The sequence below is a fragment of the Phallusia mammillata genome, chromosome 1 (assembly GCF_965637545.1).
Source record: "Phallusia mammillata chromosome 1, kaPhaMamm4.hap1.1, whole genome shotgun sequence".
NCBI lineage: Eukaryota > Metazoa > Chordata > Ascidiacea > Phlebobranchia > Ascidiidae > Phallusia > Phallusia mammillata.
Genome location: NC_137252.1, coordinates 34,978,587 through 34,996,391, shown reverse-complemented (window position 1 = coordinate 34,996,391; position 17,805 = coordinate 34,978,587). Strand labels below are relative to the sequence as shown.

Sequence of the window (17,805 nt, the reverse complement as noted above, 5' to 3'; positions counted from 1 at the left end):
AGAGTTTTCTAAATTGTATAGAAGTTGTAGGAACACTTTGGTTATTGTGTTAAGTTGGTCAACATTTCCCCTCAAACCAGTGTAAACCACTAATTGTAACAGCAATGGGTTGTGACAAAGTTGAATTAACTGCGGTGCATTAGAGTTCCACGTCGTCCATAAATGATCTGCATGATCCCCGGCGAGTGCAAAAAACAGCTCTCGCAAGCCATCTGTTGGAAGATCTCCAACAACAACGGTGACTTTTGGACGAAGGGACAGTGGAATGGAAAGAATTGTATGAAGCCTAGACGTGAAAATTAGTAAAGATTTTTGAAACAAGTTTTTGCAGCAAAGGTTCGCTATGAGTTGCTGAATTGGTGAAGGTTTTTCATATGACATATCGGCTCGTTTTACGTTGCTAAGAGACAACGACCATTGATCGTAGCCATCTAACACAAAAGTGCATTTCTCTTGATTTTTTAACATCCATCGAAAGGCATTGTCTTTGGTGGTTTGGTCTACATCTACGAAGGGATAATCGATTAAAAGTTGTTGAGGTGTGAGATCAGTTTTAAAACCCAGATCCATAAATTTCAGAAAAATCACAAAATATTGTGTGCATTTCGCCAATCTTTTAGCCAACGTGGTTTTTCCACAACCAGGGGGGCCAACTAGAGCCAGAAAACCAACCCCCATCATGGTAGATAGCAAGTTGTTAAAGTCTATAACTTTGAAAGTTTTAAACTTTTCAATCTCATTTCTTTGTGTGGATGGATAGAAAGGTTCCATGGTGGATGGTTCCTCAACATCATAAATGTCACTTTCGGCCAAGCTCTGACAAACTTCGGGAAATTTGGATTCATTTATAGTCAGACCAGGTAAAACTGAATTTGATTCAAGTTTTTCCAACTGGTGTTGTTGAATTGAATCTGCTGCATCTTTTAAACGTTTTTCTGAAACAACAACAAAAGTAGAAAGGTGGCTTTCCTGTATATTTCTATTTTATATATTGAGTACCATATTTATCGATCTAGAATAGTCGTTTTCCTATGTATTGCCAGTTTATATATACTACATCATATTTAACGATGTATCACATATCCATTTACTATATTTATAATGGATATATATTTGACACCTACATTTCATTGGGTCCCTATATTTTACCTGGCACTCTATAACATAATTGTTTCTACAAGCATAATGTAATGGTTCCCCACACATGTGCAGATGCGATTTGGCAACAGTTAAAATAGGGCACAATCATTGTTAAACTGGAATAGTGGTTTTCCTATATACTCCATTTTACAGAAACTTTGCCATATTTTTGCACCGTTCATTATAATCATAAGGGATATATATTTGATGGTTAGCGTCGATTTTTCCCGTTTTTTTTCGTCAGAGACGATTGTCTCGCGGCGTACGAATGTTGTTAGACAAAGTATGGCGCCGATCGCGGCAGAAGGGGCCTGTCGTTAACCGCCATAAGACGCAAAACTGTGTGATACAACAATTGCATAACTAACGTTTTTAAATGATCTACAAACATATCTTAATTGCACAGTGCAAAAAGACTGCCTGATAGCACGTCCAGTTATGCCCGAGGCCGAGATATTCGCTTTTCAGTGGGCAGGTTTGTGCTCTTTCGCGCCCAATTGGGCTTTTTTCGACATGGAGTTGCGCGTTGTTTTCACGTGGTGGAAAATGGATGAGTCCAAGTATTTAAACTTTAACAAAGTTTCAACATTTTTTTTCCTTAATAGCCCTTTGTTTGTTAAATTATGATATTTAATCCGCAAATAGCGTTCCCTGGCGCCGTTAAGTTTATACATACCAACAATACGATTGCTTAGCTCTGGGCTTTTTATGTTCAAAACCTGTTCTGAAACAGTTTTATTAACGCTTTCAGTTTGAGAAGTCATGTTACACAGGTGTAACAAATCGTGCTGCGTTGTCGCTGTGCGTTACGAAACAAAAACTAGAAGGGTGGCTTAGCACATTTTGTTGTTGCACTTACACTATAACCTATTTTGAAAAATTAATATGTTTCCTATGCTTATTTTGTATTGGGTCCCATATTGGCCATCGTCTTTTGTAACCTTAGTCGTTTCTGCAAGCAAAAACTCATGGGTCCCCACACATGCAAAGTTGAAAATAATGTAATTCAAGAGATAACCATAAGAAAGTCGGGTGTTGTAAGGTAAAACACAGTGATCGGCACAGGGCTTAAATAATAGTACTACGTAGAATACAAACTATAAAACTAGAAAAGTGGCTTTCTGATATACTTAAATTTTTTATATTCTATACGATATTTACCAATTTACTATACTATACACTATTGTATCTACATGTATGATTGTTTTTGCAAGCAAAAACGAATGGGTCCCCACACGCGTGTTTATGCAGATTTACGGTAAACCTATGTTGCGGTTATTTTTAGATTCTTAAGGACAAATTTTTCACAAAGCATTAACTTCAAAAGTTTTTGTCCGTATTCTTTTTGCATCATTATTGTCATATCATTACAAAAAATCGGTGAAAAAAGAACGAGGAAAATACTTTTAATCTCTTGCTTTGAACTTGATATTGTCGTTCAAGTTCAGTTTTTAAACATATATTTTCCAAGAAAGCCTTAACTATTATATTAGACACTATATAAAAAAAGTCGTTTGCTACAAAGGTATACATAACAACTTGTTTTTCACTTACCTTTGTTTCGCAAAAACGACCGTTTAATGACCTTTTGACACTGTTTTTAACAGCATGCAGTCCTTTGTGTTTAACAATACCGTTCAGCCTAATTTGTACATCACTTAAGCACTGATTCTTGAATTGATTTGTCAAAAATAAAGAAGATACGTTATGACCAAAAATTCTTAACGGTGTTGTAATGCCTACAAGTTGACCTTTAGTGACCCGTGGTTATGCGACGGCCAAGCTGACAACGAGAATTCAAAGACGCGGCGTTTGAAAAAGTTAAGTTTATTTTTTATATTTATGTTGATCAACGACGTTTTGCCTGACATAAACGAAACCGAAGTACGTTTATCGAGTTTAAATTACGTCTTAGGTGTAAAAACAACTGAAAATGCGCGTGTAACTCAATAAAACAAAACAGCATTGCTGCACACAAAAAACGGTGATTTCTAATCACCCAAACGACTGTCTCGTAAAACGTCTGTCCAGACGTCAAGCTGAGCAGTCCCGCTCTGCCGCCTTAATCGTAAACCAGTGAATTTCTCCCTTGGGACTTATATTTGACCGATAACGTATACATATTATGCGTTGTAAAGGTAACTGGCAAAATTTTAAATAATAAATCAATACCCTGCTTAAACAATTGTTATTTTTTTTTAAATATTTCTGCCCCATAGGGCTTGTGTTTCTGCCTTGAAACTAACACCGATTATTTCGGGGTTTAAAGGGTGAACAATTGGTGAATCCGGAAAAAAGATACAAATTTTTTTTTAAAAAACTTACATTGCACCAAACAAGAAAGTATGGAACTCCAAGACGCTGTACTTTAGTCAGTACAACGGTTTTAAAAATTTTACGATTTGGGGGCCTGTGGGTGAACCGCTGGCCCAATTGGGGTCAAACTTCAGGAGGATCAAATTTGGATTATTAACTAGCATCTTTTTAAATGTGAATAAATGTAAAGCGCTCGATCTTGACCAAACGCGTCTCACCAGCCAGCGTTACTAAAACGGGTTTAAAGGGTAAAATATGGGTGAATCCGATTAAAAGATACAAAATTCTTAAAAAGAACCTTACATTGCACCAAACAACAAAGCAAGAAACTCCAATACGATCTACTTTAGTCAGTACAGCCGTTTCATTTCTGTAAATTTGAATAAATTTAAAGCACTATTTCTTGACCAAACGTGTCTCACAAACCAGCGTTAGACAGAAAAAAAAAATACGTACAAAAACAATATGTGTCCCCTTCAGGGAAGGGGACCCATAATTAGATTCGCCCCAGATATTGTTTGAAGTACGTCCTATTTAACGTTTAAAAAACTGACCCATTTTAGGGGGCTAGTAGGGCAACTAATTGGGTTCGACACACAAACTAAAAAAATATGTAAAAACCACAATGACTCAATCAATAGTACTGCAAAATTTCAGCCCAATCCGCCAATGTTTAAAATTTCGACCACTAGAGGTGTTTTGAGCAACAACCGTTAATGTTTCTGACGTCATAGGGCTGTTAACAAGCCCCTAACTGCCATGGCGCAAAAACGTCCATTTTTTTTATTTTATTGTTTTTGACTCAGATTGGCTCGGCCACAACACCGATAATGGTAGGGACCTAAAAATCATCATCGTCTTAGAAACGAAAACATAAAAGTCACAACGGAGCAAAAAAACACAGACAAATACTCGGTTGCGGAAACAAAACTACGTAAAGTAAAAGGACAAAAGAGCGAACGGCTTTATTTGGCTTGACGCATTACCGTTAGAAGTTATTTATTATTATGGGTCTCCTTCCCTGAAGGGGACACATATTGTTTTTGTCCGTATTTATGGGTCCCCTTCCCTGAAAGGGACACATATTGTTTTTGTCCGTATTTTTTTTTTTCTTTTTTTTCTGTCTAACGCTGGTTTGTAACGCTGGTTTGGTCAAGAAAGCGTGCTTCAAATTTATTCAAATTTGGACAGATGTTAGTTATTAGTCCGAGTTTGGTCCCCGTGAAATTTGACCCCGAATGACGCAGCGGTTCACCCACAGACCCCCAACACGTAAAATTTTTTAACGCTCGTTTGTAGCGCTCGTTTGATAAAGAAAGAGCGCTTCAAATTGATTCAATTTTGGATATATGTTAGTTATTAATGTGAACTTGATCCTCCAGAAGTTTGACCCCTAATGACCCAGAGACAGACCCGCAGGCTCTCGAAACGTAAATGTGTCAAACGCTCGTTTGGTCAAGAAAGACACTGTAGTTAGAAGTCTCAAGAGAGTACGTTTACGAATAACAGGGCAGAGCGGAGGACTCAGCTTGACGTCGGACAGACGTTTTACGAGACGTCGTTTCGGTGATTAGAAATCAGCTGTTTTGCACAGCAATGCTATGTCGTTTTATTAAGTTATCACTCACATTTTCAGTTTTGGAGCAGGTTTCACACATATGACGCGATTTAAACCTAATTAGCGTGCTTCGGTTTCGTATAATGTCAAGCAAAACTTTGTTAAACAAACTAAATATGAAAAAATAAACTTGACTTTTTTGCAAGATAATTTTTTTTTAAATGCTCGTTGTTAGGTTGGCCGCTGCATGACCACGGGTTACTTAAGGTCAATTAGTAGTTATTACTAACACAGTTCAGAACTTTCTTTTGCGATAACGTAGCGTTTTTTTGTTTGTTTTTTTGAATCAAATATTCAAGGCATGTATAAATTAGGTCAAATGGTGTTGTTGAACACCAAGGACGGCGTGCTATTGAAAACGGTGTCAAAAGGTTAAACAGTCGTTTGGTGTGTGCACCCTAAAGGTTCCTACAGGTCAATGGTACTCATCTTGCGAAACAAAGTTAAATGAAAAGTTATGTATGCACTTGCAGCAAATCGCTTTTTAATTGTCTGTAACACAACTGTTACAGCTTTCTAGAAAAAATTGTGTTTAAAACCCGACCTTGGACGACAATATCTGGGTCAAAGCAAGAGATTAAATTGAAAGTATTTGTTTCGTTCTTTTTTAGTGTTTTTGTAATTATACGGCTATAATAGTGCAAAAAATACAACAAAATTTTTCATTGTTGGGTTAACGCTTTCTAAAAAGTTGTTCTTAAGAATTTAAAAATCACCGCAACATTTGTTTACCGTAAATCAGGGGTGTCCAAAGTGCGGCCCCCGGCGACATTTCACGTGGCCCGCGGCTGTTTTTCAAAATGTTTCGCAAAAAGGTTTTTGGGTTTTTTCGACTTGCGACTTCCATGGAACTTTATTTACCGGTAAAAGCAAAGTGTAGGCTACAGCGTGCTGACGCAACAAAATCACACAATTTCCTTAAATCCTGTATATTTTTGCTCAATTTTCAAAAAACATTGGCCCGCTGGCGTCTTCATCTGGCAAAAATTGGCCCCCACTAAAAAAAGGTTGGACACCCCTGCCGTAAATCCACACAAACACGCGTGTGGGGACCCATTAGTTTTTGTTTACAAAAACAATCATATGTGTAGATCAAATGATGTGTATAGTAAATTGGTAAATATCGAATAAAATATATAAAATGGAAGTATATCAGAAAGCCACCATTCTAGTTTATTTGTTAATCTTTAATGAAACGATATATAACATATAAGTAAATTACGCGTTAAAATGTAATGTGTTAGGGTCTAAATTAAATTGAGTTTCAATGATTGGTTCCCCATAGATTTGCCCAAATCTCTTTAGTTGATTTACGAGTGTTTCATAAATTTTTGCTGCCTGTCGTTTTATCAAGGTGTCGGAAAAAGGTAAATATTCGTTTGTGCAGTCTAGTTTAAGTTTCTGCGCTATAATAATGGAGGGCCAGATTGCTATTGTTTTAACAAGTATGAGGGGAGTTTCGTGGTCGAAAATGTTATATAATTGTAAGGATGGTGTCGGATTAAGATCTACGTTGTGTTTCTCGAGAATAATTTTCATTAACGTATTCATAATTTGTTTCGATATGTCGCATTTTGTTAGTAAGTGTTCTATATTATCTTGATCTGTTCTGCAGAATTTACAAAAGGTCAGTCGAATTCTACCAGTGTTGAGTATGAGCATTTGATTTTTCCTGTGAAAGTCGCCCCATATATATGCCTGATGAATTGACATATATGCATACTGTCGCTCTAGGTTTTTAAAGTATTTTTTAATACCTTTTTGATACTATAACGCATGTTTCCAATTGAATTCGGATGAAGTTGGTACTGTAATTATTTCTTTTTGTTTAAAAGTTCGTAGTAAAAATGTCTAAGCTTGGCTTTTTTCCAATTAAATTCAGCGTCAATTTCGATAAGGGTGTTGTAAAGTTTGTATGTATTCTGCCAGTCTTTTGTCATTTTCCATGCGTTTGGTTTAATATAGTTAGAAAGTGAAGGTTTTATCTTTTTCAATTTAAAGCCTAAATTATAAATGGCCCATTGCAGCCAAAATTCGTTGATTTTTTCAGCATTTATGAGGTCCCTTATTATTTCCAGTTTGTAGCGTTAATTTTTGTTTCGACGTCGAGCATTCTTAAACCGCCTTTTTTAAAATCAGCGATCAGTTTATTGCGACTCAGTTGTTCGATTTGATTTGGTGCCCAAAAGAATTGGTACAGGATGTGGTTTAATTTGTTGATGTAATCTTTTTGAGTAGGAAAAAACGCGAGCTAGAAAAAGGATTTTGGGCATAACTATTGTGTTTATAATAACTATTTTCCCTTGCAGAATTTCTGCAAGCGAATTTGGAAACCGTCGATTTTACGTAGCTTATGTATGTGTTCCAGTTTTTATGCATAAACCAGTTTTGAGTCGTGCATATTATTCCTAGAACTTTGACGTCATGCTTTAGGTAGTTTCCATAGTTGTAATTAATTTCGGATCGTAAACTGTTTGAAAAGGCGATTATCTCTGTTTTATCTTTATTAATTTTTTGGCGCGCTTGCTAGTTCGTAAAGGTTCATTTGTTTAAATATTTCATTTAGTTAAGGTTGATCAGTTATTATAAATGTCGTGTCATCGGCGTATTGTTGTAGTTTAACTTCTATTTGTCCAAATTAATTTTAGGGTTACTGTTTGTGATAGTTATTAGTGCTTCCGTGACGGCAACGTAGAGAAGCATCAATAGACCGCATCCTTGGCGTACCCCGCGGTTGATTTGTATTTTATTAGTTAATTTTATGTTCACATTGACCTGACTAGAGATATTTTTGTACAGTATTTTTGTCCAATTTATAATATATTCATTTATTTGTAATTTCGCAAGAATTTTAAGCATGAAGTCGTGATTTACCGAGTCGGAGGCTTTAGCCATGTCTACAAGTACAAGTGCTAAAGAAGATGTTTTCTGTTTGGAAAATTCAATGATCGCTTTTATGTTATAATGTATGTGGTATAGGTACCGTTTGGAGAGGCCGCATATTTGCTCGATGGAGATTTTCCTATTTAATTCGTTTTTTAGCCGATTTGCGATTGTGGTACTCGTGATTTTATAATCTACATTTAACAATGATATGGGTCGCCAATTTTTTATTAATGTCCTGTCCTTTTTCTTTGGAATAAGTTTTACTATTGCGTTTTTAAATGTGTCGGGTAATTCTTCGCGAAGGTATATGTTATGGACTATTTCTATAAAATCGTGTTTGAGTAATTGCCAAAATTTTTGATAAAATTCAATGGATAAACCGTCTTTCCCCCAGGAAGATTTTTTATTCATTGAGTTTAATGTAATATCTAGTTCTTCAGGTGTGATTGGGAGTATGTCTGGTTCGTTATATGCTGGGTTCACTACGATTTTAGATAAAAAGTAGTTTTGCGCGTTAATAGATATTGGACTTTTGGTTTGCCAGAGTGTAGTATAGAATTTATATACCTTGATCATAATTTTTGTTTGGTCTGTTTCCGATTTATCGTCAATGTTTAAAGTTCGAATGCTCGTCGTTTCCTGTCTAACTTCTGTCCATTGTTTTTTAGTTAGTTCGAGTGGGACGGGATGGAGGGTTAATTTGGTCAGAGGTCTAGGTGTTTTTTCTGCTGTAATGGTGATTGTTCCGTTCATATAACTGCAGGACTGAGCTGTTTTGTAGCGATTGTAAAGAGACTCGACTTCATTTTTATGATTTTCCGCGAAAGTAAATTTAAAGAACTGTTTTTTTCGATTGATGATTTTGACTCCCTGTAAAGCTGGTTTGTAATCTTGCAAAATTGATCCCTTTGAAAAAAGTTGAACAAAATCACCGATCTGAAAGTTTCTTTCTGCCGAAATCAGAATATGTAGCGATCTGTATTGGTGATAGAATTTGTTTACGTCAATACTTTTTTTAATGATTGCGGTGTTTTCCTTGCGTTGTGACGTGCTTGTGTTTTATTCTTTTTTTCTTTGTTTATCGTGCACTGTACTAGCTGCATTCAGTATTATTTACCCTCGAAACGTTGGAATAAAAAACATTTGCCAAAAGAGCTCTATAAACTTGATACAGAAGTATAATTTGGATATATACCGAACATGTGTGTAAATTGGAAAATGTTTGAGGCACTCTTTTTTGACAAAACACGTGGAGCAGACCTGCATACCAACCAAAAGAATATGTGTCTCTTTCAGGAAAGGGGGGAAAATTGCAAAGCATGTCACTGAACTTGCTAAACACCTTTACCTTCGGCTTCCAATTCTTCTTCAGCATCAGCTTCAGGTTTGCATGTTAGCATGGCTGCAGGTATAAATTCAAATTTAGTTTTAAAAATCGAAACTAAGTGTATCTTTATGGTATGAATCGTTTTTACAGATAAGAACAGTTAATACAGACTCCAATTTGCCAAACTCTTGGTCTCAATTGCGCGTTGTTGTTTTTCAATTAACCAACTTATGGGTAACCAGCTTTATCTGTTTTACAGTTACGCTTTAAATTATAACATGCCTAAAATACTGACCCTAATAGTGCAAAATTCTTCCATTCAAATGCATTGACCAAAAGAGTTTGAACTACAGTTATGAAAAACATGCCTTTATCGCTCAGTTTTTCGGGTACCATATACAGGGTACATACCGTATATACTCGCAAATAGGTCGCAACTTTTTTCCTTATATTTTTTTTTAAAACATAGGTGCGACCTATCCGCTCAACATAAGTGCAAAGAGGGGTGCATACGCTCGTGCACGCACATACCAATGCGAGACAGCTTCATGAGCGCACACGCACATGCGACCGCTCAGCGTGCGTTAGATTTTCCCGCTTTGTTGAGAAAAAAAATGGTTCTGCGGATTCAATGCAATGCAGTTCAATGCTAAAAAACAAACAATTGCAACCAAAATAGCTAGGAAAAGGGCCTTTAAATCCCTAGATTTTTAGTGCGACTTATGAGCGAGTCAACTCTAAATTACACATTTTAAACACAAAACTAATAGTGCGACCTATACGGTGGCGCGACCTATTGGCGAGTATATACGGTAGTTGCATTTTTCACTGTATAGTTGTCTTTTATGTAAATCTCAATAATCAATAAAATACTGATGATAACTTGAATTATAAAGTTAAAAAGTGTAGTTCAAGATCTACAACTTATAGGTAATGATGCGTCAATTTTTCCGTTCAATCTCGTCAAATGCCAAAGCTCTAGTTAATGCTTATATTATGACTTTCATCTCCTTCATTCACAACATCAATTGATGTCAACTGTTCACTTTCTGTGGGCCTTTTTTAAACTCAATTAAGGTCCCAATTGCAAATTATATCATTGAACTTGCAAACACCTTTACCTCCAGCTATGACTTGGGCTTGATCTTTAGATTCGTATATGGGTTCAATTTTGGATTTTGCTTCAAAATCTAAGTGTAGAAGGAACCAGACATTTTGAGTATAAAGAAAATATGTTAATAAAGTTTAGGCTGGAAATCATAATAACATGTATTTATTGTTTAGTTTTTAATGAAACATATAATCAGAGTTCGTTTTTTTCTGTAAAGTACAGTTCAAACTAAGTCATTGAACTTGCAAAACACCTTTACCTCTAGCTTCAGCTTTGTCTGTGGCTGTGGGTTGAAGTTTGGCTTTGGCTTCAAAATCTAAGTGCAAAAACAGAAAGATATTCTCAGTATGAAGAAACTATGTTATGTAAGTTTAGGCTGCAAGTTTAGAGGTTTAAGGGGTAAAAATGGGTGAATCTGATAAAAAGTTACAAACTTTTTAGAATATCCTACATTGCACCAACCAACAAAGCATATAACTCCTAAATGATGTACTATAGTCAGTACAGCTATTTCAAAAATGTTACGTATTGGGGGCCTGCTGGGTTATTCGCGGTCAAACTTCAGGAGGATTAAATTTGCAGTAATAACTAACATCTGTCCAAATTTGAATAAATTTAAAGCACTCTTTCGTGACTAACCACCGTAAGACAAAAAAGGGGGTAAACATGGGGACAAAAACAATATGTATTCCCATTAGGGAAGAAGACCAATAATAACATAATGACAGTATTTGTAACTGCAAGCTTGAGTGTTTTGTACACCCAGTTCCTGTTGATAAGTCAGTAAACCCATCAAACCCATGACCTGTTTCTAACCCTAAATATTAACCATTCAAACCCCATGTGGCATTTTGACCGATGGTTTGGGAACCACTCACAAAAACATTTCAGCTTGGATTAAGTTATATTTTACAACTTTTAAGCAATGTAACATGTCAGGCAAAATTCCTTACCTTCACCAGCTTGTATGGCAGTTGATGGATTGGAAGTTGTTTGTGGGATTTGAGTAGAAGTTTGGTTGTCCTAAAAATAACAAAAATGAGGTAATTCTATACATAGGTGAATTAGGATAAATATGGTACAAATGTTTTGATAAAGATGTCCTCTCTTTCTCCCATGTCGCACATAACCTTGGCTGGGGCCACTGACTGACCCTGTCCTTGTAAACAAACATTATATGTAATGTCCACCACCAGATATATGTAACGTCCCTTAACGTGATAGAATTTACTATTAACCTTACAGCTCTATTCCACCATGAATATAGCCTATTGGCACATATGAACATGCATGCAGCTGAGGCCATTACTAACCGATCATAAACCAATCACTCCTGCAGGATTTGATCTGGCAAGGGACAGGCGCTTAAACACATATTATCGGTTGCAAAAAAAATGCCCTTCAAGCAAGTGTTTCAAATGGCAGCATATTAGGGATTGTATTTCCTACCTAAAGGACTTGTAAACCAAAACAGATATATGGGGCTAACAGGCTAAAAAAACGAGTGAAATGCAACTAAAAAGTCACACAACAACGGGCTAAAAAAACAGGTTAAATCCAACTAAAAGTCACACAATAATTTAAAATACATTACAATGCAGCCTTGCTTCTAATTCTACCAAAAATCTACAAAGTATATAAATGGGAATACATGGTTAAACAAAACGATTAGCTCTTATAAAAGGAAAAGTTTACATACTATTCATATTTTATTTAATTCCAACACTATTTAAAAACTCACCCGTTTAAGGGGGCTAGTCGGTTAACTGATAAGGTTCCACACTTAAACTAATAAAAGATGAAACCACAATGACCCAATCAACAGTCCTGTAAAATTTTGTCCCAATTGGACAATGTTAAATACCAAGGTTGTCTTGTCAAATTAGAAGGGTGGCTAGGCACATATTGCCACTGAACATACACTATGACCTATTTCAAAACATATATATTTTTGTATAGTTATTTATTATGTGTCCCAGCCAACGTTTTTATCACTTTACGGGATAACCAAGATAAGTTTGGTGGTATGAGTTTAAACATGGTGATGAAAATTTTTTCACCACCTGATTTTCACTAACACTAGTGCCCTGATTTTGAAAATGCAATCGGTTTATCTGTATCACCTCTAGTTTTCCTGTTATGGTCCATCCACGTTTAAAAAAGAATCCTTATGTAGTGAAACTGGTTTTGAGTATTTTATTTGGAATTAACGTTTTTGCAAGAACAAAATTTCGAATTTAATTTTAAATGTAACAGGTGGACCCTCCTAACAAACAAAATTTAACACAACAAACAGAAAATGGTTTCAAATTTGGAAGTTGTCATGTATATTGGGTATAGGCCTACACATGTACTTCTGTAACTTTTGGAAATGACTGGCAACAATATCGTCCCGTTTAATCGACCAACAGTAATTAGCCAGGATCACATTATTCCACCTTCCCTGATACGCTCCATTTTCACTGATCCTGATGGAATCTTTCAGCTTAATTCTCATCATTTATATCCCCTACGTTTTAAGGGAAGTGTAGCTTTATACTCATTTTCATACCCAATTTTTCAGACTGCTTAACAACTTAGTTATGTAGGTCTTTCTAGTAATTTTAGTTTCTTTCTACTGTTTTATCCATTACTGCAATATTCCAATCAACATTAGGTAAGTGGAGCCCACAGTGTGCAAAATATGCACATTTGATACAGATCTTATTTTTCTTTTTAGTTGTGTTGCAAGGGTATTCACCAGTAATGCACCATAAAACATCTTGGTTATTCATGCAACACCTCATAGATGACCTGGCCACTATTAATTTTAGTTTTACCACCTTGCTTTATTAGTCTGAAAATCACTCCATAAAACATGTGTAGTTTAAAGTTACCACTAGTCTGCACCAACTTTTTTTAGACAGAGCATAAGCATAGAACACATATTCATATTATGAAACGACTACACTGTAGAAAATTGATGTGTATAATGTAACAAAACTTTAACAAACACATAAAAACGTGTTTTTAAAGTCATTGAATCAATATGGTCATAAATTTTAATTTTGTAAATATCTTAAAAAATTGATCTGATTGAAGAAAACAAAGTTGTTTTATTTTTTATTTGCAATGTTGTTGTGCACAAAAAAAACTATGCACTTTGATAAAAAAATGGTCATAAAACCAAAAAGCAAAAATGTACATAAACTTGTTTTTTTTGTAATTAACATACCTTTACAGGGTAACGACTTGGTCCAGGCTGTTCAATTTCTGTTAAAGTAAATAAAACAAAATCTATCAAAAGCATGTAGGATATTAGAAAGAGTGATTGGCCTTCATTAGACACATTTATAGCAAAAAAACACACATTTTCTACACAAAGTGTAGCAGATGTTTGAACAATTTGGACTGAACAATCTTTCAGTAACGTTTGAATTGAGGTACTTTTTATCCAAAACAAGTCTATAAAATTTTAGGATTTGATTGTTATATATTAGTTTAAAAAGTGCAATCAGATTCAAGCAAAGAAGAAAATGGAAACCATTGGTAAAACAAGATTAAACTAGAAACCAACTACAAAGGTAGCTTGCCTAGATTCTTCCATTTTATAAATTCTATATCCTATTTACCAATTTAATATACACATCATTTGATCTACGCATGATTGTTTTTGCAAACAAAAACAAATGGGTTTGTGCGGATTAGCTACTTACAGTGCAAAATGTTCCAGTTATTTTTACATTGTTAAGAACAAATTTTGGAATACATTAACCCAAACTTAAATTTTTTTTTGTCCATATTTTTTGTACCACTATTGTCATATAATTACAAAAGCATTAAAAAAGAACAGGAAAAATTCTTTTTAATTTAATCTTGTGCTTAGACCTTGATATTGCTGTCCAAGGTCGGTTTTCAAAGACAAATTTTCCTAAAAATACCTTAACAGTTACGTTAGAGACACTATAAATTAAGATACCATAATTGTTTTTCACTTAACTTTGTTTCGCAAAACCATTACCATTGACCTGTAGTAACCTCTCACGGTGCAGATTTCGAACAACCATTTAATGACCTTTTGACACAGTTTTCAATACCACACAGTATTTAGTGTTCAACAACACTGTTTTGCCTAATTTATACACGACTTAAGTATTGATTCTTGAATTGATTTGTCAAAAATAAAGAAGCTACACTGTGACAAAAATCGTTTTTATTTGTGTTTGATATACCTACAAGTTGATCTCCAGTGACCTCTTATCATGCGGCAGCCAAGCTTTTGTGTCAAGATCGTCAAGATCTTAATTTTGCCTTTATGTTAAACAACAACGTTTTGCCCAAAATATACGAGACAGAAGTATGTTTTGAGAGTTTAAATTATGTTTAATGTGTGATACCTTCGCCAAACCTGAAAATGCATGTAATAACTTCATAAAATGGCATAGCATTGCACAGCTGTGCAAAAACAGCTGTTTTCTAATCACTGAAAAGACTGTCTCATAAAATGTCTGTCCGTGTGTTCGCTCTGCATTTAACCACCAAAATTGAAAATCAGTAAATTACTGCCTTGTGATGTCTATCTGACTCACAGTGTACACATATTATGGGCTGTTAAGGTAACCATTTGCATTATTGAGCCAAAATTTTAATACTAAACGAGTAACCCACTACAAACTTTCTGACCTAAAGGACTGGAAAAGCTAAAAACGATTTTTTTGAATAATAAGGGGTGAAAATGGGTGAATCCAATTAAAAGTTACAAAATTCTTCAGAATATCTTACAATGCACCAACAAACAAAGCATGAAACTCCTAGATCATGTACTTTAGTCAGCACAGCCGATTTTTTGAATATGTCTTGGAGCCTGTGGGTGAACCACTGGGTCAAAGAGCCTTAGCCTTAGCATTTGCTAGGGTATTTGTGTCCAAAGCCTGTTTTACAAAACGTAAATAGAAAAAATCAGAAAGTAGTATTACAGAGAGTGATAATCGGATAAGCTATGTTGTGGCAGGGACATAACAAATTGTTGTCAACAATATTTTAATTGACTTGCAGTAGCCTTTTACTGTGTCATAGTCCAGCTAAATGACCGGTTACTGACCTTTTAAAGAGTTTTTTGTTTGCCTGGAATTCACCTTAATGTTCAAGAACACATTTGTACTTACAAGTTTTGCAATGTATTTGCAAGTTGGGTGGCTCTTTAAAAAAGTAAAACCAAAATAGACAATAAAATGTATTGGTTAGAGTGAAGTAGCACAATAGCAGAAGAGCCATATCAAACAGTTTTAAAAGGGTTGAGGGAGGAACATTTTAATTGGGAATTTCCCTAATGAAGTACTATGATGTCATTTAACCTGCTTTGGGGAGTTTCCTTATGAATATACCTGACCACACCAGCATACTTGAAATTTAAATATCTGTAGTGTTTACAGTTAGAATTAAATGATCTCAATGTAAACAGTATATCATGTGAACGTGACCACGCCATTTCATTCTATGAGCGCGAGCAATAGCGAAAGCATATAAACAAACACTTTGTGTTATGTCTAGTCTCTGACAAAGCACTAGGCAGCAGAACACTATAACTGGCAACGAGGATAATTAATTGTAAACAAGGATTGACAAAGATACTTTAAAGCAGTGCTTCCCAACCGGTGGGCCGCGGCCCACTGGTGGGCCGCGAAGCTTTTCAAACTATTATTATACCAATATATAAGTTAAAAAAGTTGCACAGTATGTGCGAACGTACTTTTAATTTTAACATTTTTCTCAATAATATATTATTACTCACTATGAAAGCCGGGTAAGATTTCACGTTAAACAAAGCTTTATTACACAAACAAACTGCAATTGTCGCGTCACAACAGTACTTGTACTAGTTGTAAAATCTTAATGCTAGAACTGTCTTTGTTAGCTTTATTTGGTCTTTGACTAACTACAAAATTGATGAAGCAAGGAAAGTAAAGAAAAACAAAAAAAATCCCAGAAAGTAGTAGTGATCTCACCATATCGAATCAGCAAGCTCAGGCTCAACATGATGCACACACAGATGATGATCACCCCTACTCTACATATGACCATGATTACACAACACCTTGTGAAGAACAAAATGCAAATGATATTGTAGAAAACTAGAAGGGTGGCTTAACACATATTGCCCTTGCATATACACTATAACCTATTTTAAAACATAAATATATTTCCTATGCTTATTTTGTATTGAGTCCCATATTAGTCGCCGTCTTTTATATCTTTAGTTGTTTCTGCAGGCAAAAACTCATGGGTCCCCACACATGCAAAGTTGAAAATAATGCAATTCAAGAGATAACCAAAGAAAGTCGGGTGTTGTAAGGTAAAAACACAGTGACCGGCACTGGGCTTAAATAATAATACTATGTAGAATACAAACTATAAAATGAGATTCACCCCAGATATTGTTTGAAGTACGTCCTATTTAACGTTTTAAAAAACTGACCCATTTTTCGGGGCTAGTAGGGTAACTAATTGGGTTCGACACACAAACTAAAAAATATATAAAAACCACAATGACTCAATCAATAGTACTACAAAATTTCAGCCCAATCCGCCAATGTTTAAAATTTCAACCACTAGAGGTGTTTTAAGCAACAACCGTTAATGTTTTTGACGTCATAGGGCTGTTAACAAGCCCTAACTGCCATGGCACAAAAACAACCACCAAGCAACCCACCAACGAGCAACATACAACTGGTTGCCCTTGTAACACTATTGCGCCAAAGAAATCTTTCGTTTGTGGTGCCCAGTAGCATACAAATAGGTTTTACACTTTAGGGGATTGTGGGGGTAAATGTTAGGACTACAGGGTTGAACACAACAATGGACACCTATAAATGGCATACTATTCAATTCTGACACTGTTTAAAAACTCACCCATTTTGGGGGGTTAACAGGGTAAATAGTGGGGTTATCAATAAAAACAAAGTGGGATGCACATCTACATGAATATATCTACCATCTGTGTAAATTTCAGCCAAATCCATCAAACATTTGATGGAAAAACGAGTTGGACAAACATTGGGTAAAAACACCCATTTTAGGGAGCGAGCAGGGTAAATACTGGGGTTAGGGCTGTTATCAAACAAATAATTATTTGATTATTTGAAATTTTTAATTATTTGAAAATTTATCAAATAATTTTTTATTCATTTCAAATAATCAAGTAATTTTTTCCTATGCAGTACACCTTGATATATGTACAAAATCAATTTATTTAAACACATTGAGGACTTTTTTATGAAATTGCGCGTACACAGAAGCACTTAAACGTATGTTTTCAGCCTTATATTAGTGTTCATTACCCAATCCCCAAAAAATGTTGGTCTAAAAAGCATGATAATTGTATATTCCGGTATTAGTTACACCCAGGAATAATTGAAGTTTTTCAAGCAA

General features: G+C 35.2%; 1 long non-coding RNA gene across 1 annotated transcript; it reads right to left on the bottom strand.

The window, feature by feature from the left end:
- Positions 1-10,657: 10,657 nt before the first annotated feature.
- On the bottom strand, positions 10,658-13,652 carry LOC145220731 (uncharacterized). Its single transcript, XR_013858257.1, has 3 exons — positions 13,613-13,652; positions 11,352-11,421; positions 10,658-10,714 (listed from the first exon to the last, which is right to left on the bottom strand). It is a non-coding gene; the product is annotated as an uncharacterized LOC145220731 (long non-coding RNA).
- Positions 13,653-17,805: the final 4,153 nt, after the last annotated feature.